Here is a 12969-nt window from a genome sequence, read left to right on the forward strand (position 1 = left end):
CATTTCAAAACTTGTTCCTGTCTGTTCCAAGGGCCGGCGCGTTTCTGGTCACGTAATCTGGCTGATAACAAGGGGTGGTGACTGGTCCCTCTCATCCCGTCCTACACCCTCCCCCACCAGGAGGAGATGGTGCAGGAACTCCTGTGGAGAGGCAGGATGCTCAGCCAGGCTGCTTTGTGCTTCATTTCCTCCCCTGAAGGTGCAACAGCAGTATGCCTACGTGATGCTACAAGCAGGATTGCAGTCTCCCAAGGTTACACTTGAACACGGGCCGACCTCTGGGAGGTGCCTTTAGTGCCCAGGATTCAGCTCACCTTCTGAGAGCATCCCTCTTAGCTTCTCTAGAAAGCTTGTATTTGTTTGATTTTGCTTTCTTTTTCTTTCTTTCTTTCTTTTTTTTTTTTTTTTTTTTTTTTTTTTTGAATCTCACCATGTAGCCTTCAACTCACTATGTAGGGCTGGTCTTGAACTGCTTCTGCCTCTGGATTGTAGGTATGCATCACCATGTCAGGTTCTCAGTAAGCAATTCTCAAAGCCAAGGCCAGGTTCTTCTCCCAGACTCAGGAGGTCTGAATTGGGGTCTTCAGTTTGTTTTCATCAGGAACTTTTGCTTAGTGTTCTATCTGGAGATGAAGGAGGGTTTGTGGGGATGGGGGTCTGATTATCCATTCCCCTGCTCACATCCACACCCCTCTTCATGCACTCCTGCTGAAGAAATGTTAAATAAATGATAAATCTTCAGGGTTGGTCCTTATTCTGAGTTGACTAGTTCTATGTCTCAGGGTACAGACCTGCCTTCTAGAGGGATGGTTTTCCCGGAAGTCCGTTAGACCACACCAACTCTGGCTTCAGAAAACGGTCTCAGACTTGAAAAGGCCAACGTCACTGGTGGTACCTCAGTTTTCTCATCCAGTCTATAGGTTTTCTGATTCCAAGATAGTGTTAATATGTGAGATACATTATTTTTCAAAACAGTTTTCAAAATAGTTTGTAAGTTGTAATAAACTTGTGACCTGGTCAAGACTGGTAATTTCATATACATTATAAACTTTGAACTTGAACAGATTTGGGGAAAAGTATCAGGCATTTTTTGAGTTCTGCATATTGGCTACTTACTTACCGTTCACGACCAGGGGCATCTGCCCCTTGAAGAATACGTGGTTTTATTTGTGCATCTCAGTGGACTGTTTCTACACTCATGGGACTCATGCTTTGTGGGTACAGGGCATGATAGCTCTGATAATTTATGATTATGTGTGGTGGCAAAGGTATGTAAAAACAAGGGCAGGCTGTAGGTATAAAAAGAAACTGTACTCTCCTAAAGGCACTAAGCATGTAGTAGAGGATGAGAAAGGAGCAACTTTAAAATGTGGTATCATTGTGACACCACAGGGGCATGCTTGATGGCATCAAGGTAGCTTTGTCCATGTTCCCAAATCTCAGCCCGCTGTCACCTACATCATTTGCTCTAGTTTATGAAAACAGCCCTATTCCCAGGGGTTCTTCATTACTAAGGAGCATCTTGGCAGGGTGTCTCTAAAGGGCAGACGCTTTCCTGTTCTCCTCTGGAAACTTGTGCTCTCTTTCTGAAGCACCCAGGACTGAGTACTGTACTTCCATGGTGGCTAGGGAGGATTCCACATGTGCGTGGGTTTTTTGTTTTGTTTTGGGGGGATGCATTGAGACAGGGTCTCTCTATAGTTCTGGCTGTCCTGGAGAGTACGTTGTAGACCAGGCTGGCCTCAAACTCATAGAGATCCTCCTGCCTCTGCCTCCTGTGTGCTGAGTATTAGATTAAAGGTATTCAGCCCCATGCCTAGAGACAATACTTAGGTTTAAAGAAGGTTATCTGAAGCTAGGCATGGTGACTCCTATAACCCCTTCCCTGGGGAGGCTGAGGCAGGAAGGTTTTGAAGAGTTTGAGGCCAGCCTGGGCTTCATTGTCTCAAATACATACACACACACACACATACACACACACACACACACACACACACACACACACACACACACTAACATGCACATGCACAAAGCTTGTCTGTGTCTTAGGTAACACATTGTCACAACCAGGCCAGGAAGATGTTGTTTCATTGGGATTTCTTTAAAGGTTTAAAAGAAAACAGACTTTTCCATAGTGACTGTTGTGCCCAGATCATGACCCCCAGAGAGACCACCAAAGACGAGCATGCCGGAATGCAAAAGCAAGGTTTAATTCTGGATATCCAAAAGCAATACAGGCCTAGGCAGGGACTTCGTCCAATACATCCAACACAGTGGAGGCTGGAGGAAGTGCCCACCTATATGCAAGCTCAGTTTTTAAAGGGAAAAATCACAAGGTTACATCATTTAGGGGTGCTAGTACGAGTACAATTCTGATTGGCTCGCGTCTAGGGGCTTTCTAGAAATCATGGCTTAATCTTACTTCTAAGGGAGTGGTTACCCGCCACCATTTCTCATTGGCTGCCCTCAGGTGGGGACACTTCTGTGGTCAGTTACCCTGGAAACCAGGGAGAGGACATTCCATAGTCCGGCAGTCATTACCTTGTGACTCCTTTGTGACTCTGTACTTTTACACTTCCTGGTTTCTGGAATCTGGACTGACTTGTTTCAGTAACTATTCGCCTATTCCTAGAAGGAGAAATCTTAGGCCTTAGTTTTTGGGTGAAAGCGTTTTGGTCTTATTTCTAAGATGGCTCATTTTGGTCTCACAGTGAGACAAGCTGAAGAGTAAGATGGCCTTTCATGGCTTTTCTAGTTCAACTTGAGTTTCAAACTGCATCCTTCCTACAGGAACGGGGAGGAGGAAGAAATCCGCCAAATTTAGAAGATGCTGCTTGTTCTGGTTTGCTTTTCTGTTGCTGTGACAAAACATTCTGAGCCAAAGCAACTTGGGGAAGAAAGGGTTTATTTGCCTTTCACTTCCCGGTCACAGTTCATCACGGAAGGAAGTCACAGTAGGAACTCAAGCAGGAACCAAGGCATACATCACAGAGGAATGCTGCTTTCTGGCTCACTCTCCCTGGCTTGCTCAACTAGCTTTCTTTTACGGCCCAGGCCTACCTGCCTAGGGAGGGTACCACCCACAGTATACTGGACCCTCCTATATCAGTCAAGACAATATCTCATAATTACAGCCACAGGTCAGTGTGATCTGGGCAGTTCTTCAGTTGAGGTTCCCTCTAATCAAGGTGACTCTAAGTTGTCAATAAAAACTGACCAGGACATTGGTTCAGTTTCATATAGAGTTAGTTAACTGGCTGGCTTTGAGTTCTTATTGCTGTGACGAAACCATAACCAAAGCAACTTGGGGAGAAAATGGTTTATTTGGCTGAAATTTACATATCATTGGTCATCATTGAAGGAAGTCAGGACAAGGACTCCAACAGGGCAAGAACCTGGAGGCAGGAACTTAGACGAGGCCATGGAGGAGGGCTGGGCTGGGGGCTGGGCCCTCCCACCTCAATCGCTAGTTAAGAAAATGCTTTACAACTGGATATGATGGAGGCATTTTCTCAGTGGAGGTTCCCTCCTTTCAGATGACTCTAACTTGTATCAAGATGACATAAAACTAGTCAGAACACTGGGTGACCATAAGAAGGTGCAGGGCCTACTCCACTCCAGCACAGAGATGACCACCTACAAAACCAGCCATACAGGTTTGGGCCTGAGCTCAAGTCAACTAGGTAGTTACATGTCAAGTAAAGGATACACAATTAGAAAGACATTATCTTCCAGTTAGGCCTTTTAGATTAATGCCATGATGGGCTGGGGATGTAGCTCAGTTAGTATAGTGTTTGCCTAGAATGGCAGAAAGATTACCTTGAGTTCAGGGCCAGCCTGGGTTACATGGTGAATTTGATGCCAGGCTAGGCTAAATAAAGTGTAAGCCCCTCTGTCAGCTCATGTGTGTCCGTTTCTGGGCTCTTTCAAGAAAAGCCAGGTACACAGGTGCAGAGTCCTGGAGCCGGAGGTCAGCTCTGACCTTGCTGGGTCCTCGGGTGAGTGATGAGTCCAGTTCTTCATGACATAGTTTTACATAGAAACTTGAGGAAATTACTGGAAATCAGGCAGCCTATAAAATCAGTGCCCACAGCGGGGCAGTGGTGGTGCACACCTTCGATCCTAGCACTCGGGAGGCAGAGGCAGGAGGATCTCTGTGAGTCTGAGGCCAGCCTGGTCTACAAAGCAAGTTCCAGGGCAGCCAGGGCTACACAGAGAAACCCTGTCTTATAAAACAAACAAACAAAACAAACAAACAAACAAACAAATCAGTGCCCACCCTGAAAGAATGAGTGGTTTGGGGGTAGTGGGATGCATACTGTCAAATCTGGCAGCCTAAGTTCAATCCCCAGGATTCACATGATGGAGGAAGAAAACTGACTCCCATATGTTGTCCCCTTACCCCTACACATGTACCAAGGTGTGTGTGTGCACAAGTGTATACACACACACACACACACACACACACAGAGAGAGAGAAAGAGACAGAGAGAGAATACCTGGAACTCACTCTGTAGACCAGGCTGGCCTCAAACTAAGAGCTCCACCTGCCCCTGACTCCTGAGTGCTGGGATTAAAGGTGTGTGCCACCACCACCTGGCCAAAACATTTTTTAATGAGTGGACTGAATTACCTTTTGACGAGCTCTCTAAAACAAGATTCTAGAATGATTTCATGGTTACTGCTCAAAGAGTAGGTGCTACTAAGATGGGGAAACTCATGCCCCTCAAGAAAACGGTGGCATCTTCAGACACTAGGATGTAGATGTAACCAACTGTCTTATTAAATAAGAAACACAGAGCTGATTCAGAGAAGAAAGCCAAGAGGTCAGAACTAAGAGCCTTACCCTTCCTGCTTCAGCCAAGAGAGCTCTCCGAAAGGGACCTACTTCCTGTGTGTATGTCTTTATATAGTCTTTCTGTTCTGCCTTCTCATTGGTGGTAAACCCAAACACATGACTGCCTCGTCACTGCCTGTCTGTAGAGACTTCCAGGTCTTCTATGGTTGGGATTGAGATTAAAGGCATGTGTCTCCAATGCTGGCTGTATCCTTTTACACACAGAGATCTACCTAGCTCTGTCTACCAAGTGCTGGGATTAAAGGTGTACGCCACCACCGCCACGCTCTTGCTATGGCTCTAATAGCTCTGACCCCCGGGCAACTTTATTTATTAACATACAATTAAAATCACATTTCAGTACAAATAAAATACCACCTACTAAGATCCCTTGTACTAATCACTACTGTCTGATCGCTAAAGAAGCCAGAGAGCTGGGTGGCATTAGGCACTTCCGCATCAAGGTTGGCCTTGACCTCCCAGGGGTGGCAGAAACTGTCTCCTTGATGAGTTCTGGAAGCATATGGTGGAAAGGCACAAAAGGGCCTGCTGCTAGGTGATGCCTGCGGCTGTGTCCCATTCATTCTTGAGTAGACACACTGAAATGCACAGTTTTCCAAGCCCTGTCTTCTTTGTGGTTTAAAAACGTAACTTATCTTGGCGCTAGAGAGATGGCTCAGCAGGTAAGGTGCTTATTGCTCTTGTAGAGGACCTGGGTTTGGTTCCCAGCACCTATGAGGCAGCTCACAACCTTCTGACCTTTATGGGCACTGTGGACATATGGTGCACATACAAACATAAAATCAAATGAAGGATTTAAAAAAATATTGCTTATCTTAATTTTTCTCAGTGCATCTTTGTTTTGTTCCGAAACAGATTCTCCAATATCCCAGGCTGGCCAACTCAATACTTTGAACTTCTAACCCTCCTGTCTCCAATTCCTGAGCGCTAGGATCCAGGCATGCATCATCACTCCTGTTTTCTAAGGTGCTGAGCACCAAATGGAGGGCTTTATACATACTAGCCTACACTCTACCAGCTGAGCTACATCCCTAGCCCCAATCTTAAAAGTGGGTGCGGGGAAGGAGGGAGAAAAAAGTCTGTGCAACAGAGAGGGATTGCAGGATCTTCTGTGGCAGGTACAGGTGCCCACTGGACAGCAGTTCTTTCATAACGTAGGTCTGGCATCCCTTTTCTCTCTCTCCCTCTCTTTCAAAATTATTTATTTAGTGTGTGTGTTCATATATGTGTGCGGACATGCATGTGGAGGTCAGAAGACAATTTGCAGGAGTCAGATTTCTCCTTTTCACCACGTGAGTCCTGGGGATCAAACTCAGGTCATCAGACTTGGTGGCGGGTACCTTTGCGCACTGAACCATCTCTCCCACCCTCCCCTTCTGTCTCTTTTTTGGGCCAATGACCACCAAATTATAAGTGGATAGAAGACATGACCGGGGCTGGAGAGATGGCTCAGAGGTTAAGAGCACTGGCTGTTCTTCCAGAGGTCCTGAGTTCAATTCCCAGCAACCACATGGTGGCTCACAACCATCTAGTATGAGATCTGGCTCCCTCTTCTGGCCTGCAGGGATAACATGCAGGCAGAACATTGTATACCTAATAAATAAATAAATCTTTAAAAAAAAAAAAAAAAAAAAAAAAAAAGACATGACCGATTTGAGAGATATCTGAAACCAAATGGGAATAGAACAGTTGAAAGTGAGAGGATAGCTTTTCTCCTTTATAATAGAACAAATGCTTCTGATATGGAAGAAATACGAGAAATTAAATTGGGTGGTGTTGGCCAAAAGAGTATACAGGCACCTAAGGACTACCAGGAAATACACGTGTCAAATCCAGCCAGCTGCAGGAATGCGTGGAGGCTTTTCAACACTTTATCAAAATAAGTGCATTAACCAGTATGGAAGAAATGAATAAACAATCGATATTTACACCGGAAGAGAGTGGGAAAGAGAACTAGACAGCGACCTCTTAGGCTTAAGATAAACAGTCTGTCCCTGGGGGATGGAAAGTCAGCGCTAGTTATACTGGGAGTGGCTGCTTTACCTTGAGAGTCCACACAGATGGGTAGTAACAGTCCAGGGAGTGGGGACGTGGGCACCCCTACAAAGTGAGCTAGTTTTTATGCCAGGTTTATTTATGGTGGTTCTTTTTCATTGGCAACATTGGGCCGTCCGAGTTTTCTAAAGAAACTGTACATCTTGAATAAAGCAGGGTCTGGCCACAGTGGAGAATGCTTGCTATCTTGCTATGCTATGAAAGGTGGGGATTCAAAGATTCCAAAACTATGTGAGTAGATCTGTTTCCAGTTAAAACAGAAATGATTGAAGGGAAACAGGCATTTCTAACAAGAATCACTCGGTTATTTTCTTAAGAGTTCCTGAGAGAATGGTGTGTAAGACTGTTAATTTGTATTTCAATGTGATCTATCTATCTATCTATCTATCTATCTATCTATCTATCTATCTATCTGCTTATTTTAAAGACAGGGTCTCCCTATGTAGCCTTGGCTGGACTGGAACTCATACCTACCTCTCTGCCTCTGCCTCTGTGGTAGCACTATGCCTGGTCGTTATGGATTTTACATAGAAATATTTCCAGGTATACTTCCTGTAAGTTGCATACAAGATGTGCGTAAGTTAACAAAAACGGTTCATTTACTATTCGTGAGCGTTTTCCGACACGTGTTTGCATATGTATCTATTGCCAGCAAAATGATCTGTTGGTTAACCTTTATTGTTCATCGGTGTGAGCGTGCTTCAGACTGCACTTCCTGTACTGTTTCAATTAACTTTGGGTGTGAATTTTGGAGTAATAATACTTTTTGAAACAGGAGCTCATATAGCCCAGGCTGGCCTTGACTATAGGGACTTGAGATACAGGGAAGTTGAGTAGCATTAAGAAGTGGGAGAGGGCCGGGTGGTGGTGACACACCTTTAATCCCAGGGATGAAGAGGCAGGAGGATCCCCGTGAATTCGAGGCCAGCCTGGTCTACAGAGCGAGATCCAGAACAGCCAGGGCTACACAGAGAAACCCTGTCTCGAAAAAGAAAGAACAAACGAAGAAGAAGAGGAGGAAGAAAAAGAGGAAGAGGAAGAAGGAGTGGGAGAGAAGGAAGGGAGGGAGGAGCAGAGAAGCAGGCACGAGCCAATGAGAGGGCAAGAAGTCTGACCAGGGTACAGGACAAAGGCCCTAGGGACTGAATCCATGATAGCCTAAGGAGGGAAGAAAGCTTTGAAATCGAGCAATCTCTACAGCGCTGCCTTAAGCATGGTGAGACAAGAAGGTGTGGGGGGAGAGAGCAGGGACTAAGGCTAGCCCAGTCCGGACGCCTGGCTGAGAAGTTAACCCGCGCGTGAGACCTTAGCCCAGAGTGCTGCAGGACGGGACAGTAGGACCCACAGGACAGTAGGACCGGCGGTTCAGCTCGGCCCCATTGCCACCGTGCACCCCACCCACCCCGAGTCCCTCTCCCCGCCCCCAGCCCTATGGTCCCACCTTCCAGGAGCGCGGGGGTCCTTCCGGGAGCTCCACTTCCTTAAGTGAACCACTTACGGGCTCTGGACCTCAGTCCCCTCCCGCTGCAGAAGGGGACGGCCATAGGAGTGCTTAGGGGACTGTGCTGAATTGACTTATCCAGTGGCTTCAGCACAAAGTGCTGAAAACGTGGGAATTTCGGGGCAAGATCGCTGTCCCCATAACTCTGGTCTCCGGAGCCAGGCGGAGGCGCGTTCCCTCCCCGGCCCGGTCCCTTCCAGGGCTCCCTGCGGCGGCCGAGGGCCGGGTGCCGCCGGGCGATCCCAGCTCCGCTCCGCTGGGGGCGGCGGCGCCCGCGATCCGGCCACGGCGCGTGCTCCCGGCTCCGCTCGGCGGGTCGCGGAGGGGTTCCGGCCCCGGTACCGAGAGGACTGCGCGCACGAAGGAGGTTTCCCGGCCGGGTCAGCGAGGAGGTCCTGAGGGAGGTTGAAGGGAGGCGCCGAGAGCGCTGCTGCCGAGAGCGGCTCGTTGGTCTAGGGGTATGATTCTCGCTTCGGGTGCGAGAGGTCCCGGGTTCAAATCCCGGACGAGCCCTGGTTTTATATCTTGTTTTTTTTTTTCGCCCTTTCGTTTGGAGATTAAAATCGGTTTCACTTTTCGTACACTTCTTACCTAAAGACTAAGTGAAACCTCGGAGCTCGGCTGTCCATCGACTTCATTTTCGAAGCAAAGGACCAGCTGACTTCAATGTGGGTCAGCAGGGCGGGACACTGAAGCACACGCTCCGTGCAGAAACCGGGGAGATCCGGACGTTCCCACACGTGGCAGGGGCGTCGGGGATTGGAAGGGCGGCGTTCCAGAATCCCTGGAAACCGTAGCCCCACTTGACGACAGAGCAGCCCAGGCTTGATGGCTTAAACCCGACTGCAAACTGCCGAGCTCCCCCGGTCCCTGTGATCGGAATAGACGGGGAAGAACATGACTAAAAAACATTTAGGCTTCCACGTTATTCCTTTTATCGGAACTTGAATGAAAAGTGTTTTTTTTTGTTTGTTTTGTTTGTTCGTTTTTGAAAGAGCAATTTTAAGTTTCTGATACATTTTGTGCATTTATTTACTTTTCATCAAAAAAAAAACAAAAACAAAATACTGAAGGTCACAAAAGAGGGCTCGTCCGGGATTTGAACCCGGGACCTCTCGCACCCTAAGCGAGAATCATACCCCTAGACCAACGAGCCGCCATGTAGCACTTTCTCCAGTCATCACAAAGGTCTATGAAAATATTTAGTCTGGCGCCCCCATGTGGTCATTCTTATATGATCACGTTTATAGCTTTCTGGTTTGTATTTTATATACTTAGTTTTTAATTTTCCGGTTTTTTCTGTTTTGTTTTGTTTTTAAATTAAGTGAGCTAGAAAATGCAACGATATCATTACTAGTGTAATACTGACCTATTGTTTTGAAAACCCGATTCTGTCTTTGTGGCGAATAATCTACATGTGACAGTGTCCAAGGGGCAAATGCCACTTACTGAGTATTCAATGTTGCATCGCAGTATTTCACATTTCCTGTTTTGGTGAAATCGTCCGTTTCTTGCCATGACATATTTTAAAGTACTGCTCTTCAGATCCCCACCTTTCCATCCTTGAACTTTTGCTCGAGACTGGTTTTGTTTGTTTGTTTTTGTTTTTTTGGGGTGTGTGTGTGTGTGTGTGTGTGTGTGTGTGTGTGTGTGTGTGTTCCTAGCTAGAAAAGCTGTTCATTTTTTCATAAATTCCAGACTCCAACTTTCCAACTTTCCTGGCCGTGGAAGGATCCTTTAACATATCGAAGCCAATATTTTTCTTGAACATGGTCTCACTACTCGTCCTTGAGTAGCCTGGAACTCGCTATGTAGACCAGGCTGGCCTCGAACTCACAGAACCCCACCTACTTCTGCCTGCCAACTGCTGTGTTGTTTTTATAATTTTAATTTAATTTATTTAAAAGCATGCATCACAGCAGGCCTAAATTGCAATCTTGCCTCCCATAATTTCTTGGGGACAAAACACCCAATACTAATTCTTAATTCTATTGTTTAATTGGCAACTAATTATGTAATTGTGGCCTGATTGTCCATTATCCTTACTTAGACAAAGAAATCACAGCTCATGTTTTTTCAGCAGCATACACCATACACTAAAATTGAAACAGTACGAAGAAAAATAGCATGGCCCCTGTGTTCCATATTTTAAAAAAAATCACAGCTTCTTAACTATATTAAATCTTTACATACTTCATTCAAGGGTAATATTCAGTAATTCTGAATGACCACAATTTGTCCCAAAATCCTTATCAGTATACATTTTGTACTCTGAGGAATAGTCATTAAGAAGCAACATCCTAGCAAACAGCTAAACATACAGGAAGTAAAGTGGGTTGTCCTACACAGACCCATTCCTTTCATGTGCATGGTGTTCATCAGCTTAGTCGTTCATTTCCTGCTCAGTCGTCCAGCAAACACTTGGCACACAGTGGTTCTGGACCCTGACTCGTCACCTTCTTTTTCTAGGGTTTGACACCGGAAAATTACAGCGTTGGTATTCTGACATGCAGTCTCTGCCCTTCGTTTTATTTGAAACTGTCCTAGCTCCAGTCTTTAATTCTTAGACCTCGAGGCAAAAATGGTGAGGATACTCTTTAAATTATTAGTGAGTTCTAGATGCCATGAAAGTTTATTCATGAAAGTCTAACTGGAAAAAAATGTGCCCCAGACACCAAAGCAGTCTACTTCCTAAATGAAGCAGCAATTATTACTTTAATCCCTTCAGATTTTTGAAGGCACTGGTCTCCACTAATGAAGAGTCTATGCTGTCCTTTTCTGCCTGAGTTCACTGTGGCTAACACACTGATCTCCTCCTCTGCAGGGCAGCGCACTGAAACTCAGAATGCCCTCAAACCTTTAGCAGCTGCCCTGGATTGCTGAGTACTGGGATTACAAGTGTGAGCCACCGTGACCAACTAAGGAGTTCAACTTCTGCTCTTTACACCCCAGATATTAGACTATCTTATTTATCTTTCAAAACAGTGATGGAGGAAACTGACAATAATTACACTCATAGGAGCAGCTGCCTTAGGATGGCAAAGCTTCCTGTCTCAGCAGGAGGAATGTGATGCTGGATAGTGTTTGTCAGTTAGACACAAACCAGAATCACCTAAGAAGAGGGAACCTCAGTTTAGAAATTGCCTTGATCAGATGGGCCTGTGGGCATGTCTGCAGGGCTTTATCTCATTAATAATTGTAGACTGAAGCCAGGTGGTGGTAGGTCATGTTTGGTGGTGATGTGTTTCTTTAAATCCCAGCACTCGGGAGGCTGAGGCGGGCAGATCTCTGTGAGTTCGAGGCCAGCCTGGTCTACAGAGCGAGTTCCAGGACAGCCAGGGCTACACAGAGAAACCCTGTCTCTAAAAACAAAAGCTAAAGACGGCAGAATGAACAAGACAGTCCATATACACTGCTTCAGCTCCTGTCTCCAGGTTTCATGAGTTCTAGCCTTGACTTCCCTCAATAGACTGCAGGCTTATTGGTCATGGTGCTTATCACAGCAATATAAAACAAACCAGGACAGCCTGTGAGCCAGGCCAGGACACATCCGTCCCTAGAATGAGGTCCTTGGGAAACCGGACATAGATGCTTGCAAGGTACAGGGGACTTGAATCTTGAGGAACATTTTATCCTGGCTACTCTGAATGATATGCCTGGCGGCATAGCCTTCTGGAAGAGGCCAGAAAGACAGGGAGAATTATGGGGCCATGGAAAGAGAAGGAGTCTCTGAAGACAGACTGAAACAAGAATTCTAAGACCTGGAATTTTTAATGGAAAGGTTGCTAACTGAAGGCAATTTTTTAAAATTATGTATATAATGGTTTTTAATCTTAAAATATGTTATGTTGCTGGATGGTGGTGGCACACGCCTTTAATCCCAGCACTTAGGAGGCAGAGCCAGGAAGATCTCTGTGAGTTCAAGGCCAGCCTGGTCTACAGAGCGAGCTCTGGGACAGGCAACAAAACTACACAGAGAAACCCTGTCTCAAAAAACAAAAAACAAAAAAGTGGGCTTATTATTAGTGTGTGTGTGTGTGTGTGTGTGTGTGTGTGTGTGTGTGTGTGTGTTCAGGTACCCTCAGAGACCTGAGGTGTTGGATCTGTCCTGGAGCTGGAGTTGTGGGCTATCTCCAGTGGCTACTGAGAGTCAAACTTGGATCCTCTCTCTCAAGCCCATAACTTAATTCACAATAAAGATACTCTAACTTCCTGTATCTTGGTGACCTGTCAGCTGCCATATCAATTATAATCCTGTCAGGAGCACCTCAGGAACCCCCTATGGTCTCCTTTATTACCCTCTTTTGCCAGGGCCTGAGATGGCTTGGTAGGTAAGGGGACTTGCCACCAAGCCTGACAGTGTGAGTTCAATGCCCTGAACCCACTGCATAGGAGAGAACCAACTCCCTTGGAGTTGTCTCTGACTTCCATGTGTGCCTCCCTGCGCTCGAAAAATAAATGCATGTAACTTCTTTACAAAGTTAACTTCCTTGCAATCTTTTAAAGATAATAACCTCCAAAACAAACCGAATCTTATCTGTGACTGTCTTAAATA

General features: G+C 45.9%; 2 non-coding genes across 2 annotated transcripts; one reads left to right on the forward strand and one right to left on the reverse strand.

Moving 5' to 3' along the window:
- Positions 1 to 8855: 8855 nt before the first annotated feature.
- On the forward strand, positions 8856 to 8927 carry Trnap-cgg (transfer RNA proline (anticodon CGG)). Its single transcript has one exon. It is a non-coding gene; the product is annotated as a tRNA-Pro (tRNA).
- A 571-nt stretch (positions 8928 to 9498) lies between these two features.
- Trnap-agg (transfer RNA proline (anticodon AGG)) lies at positions 9499 to 9570 on the reverse strand. Its single transcript has one exon. It is a non-coding gene; the product is annotated as a tRNA-Pro (tRNA).
- Between the last annotated feature and the right edge of the window lie 3399 nt (positions 9571 to 12969).

Source organism: Peromyscus eremicus, chromosome 15 (genome assembly GCF_949786415.1).
Source record: "Peromyscus eremicus chromosome 15, PerEre_H2_v1, whole genome shotgun sequence".
Classification (NCBI taxonomy): Eukaryota; Metazoa; Chordata; class Mammalia; order Rodentia; family Cricetidae; genus Peromyscus; species Peromyscus eremicus.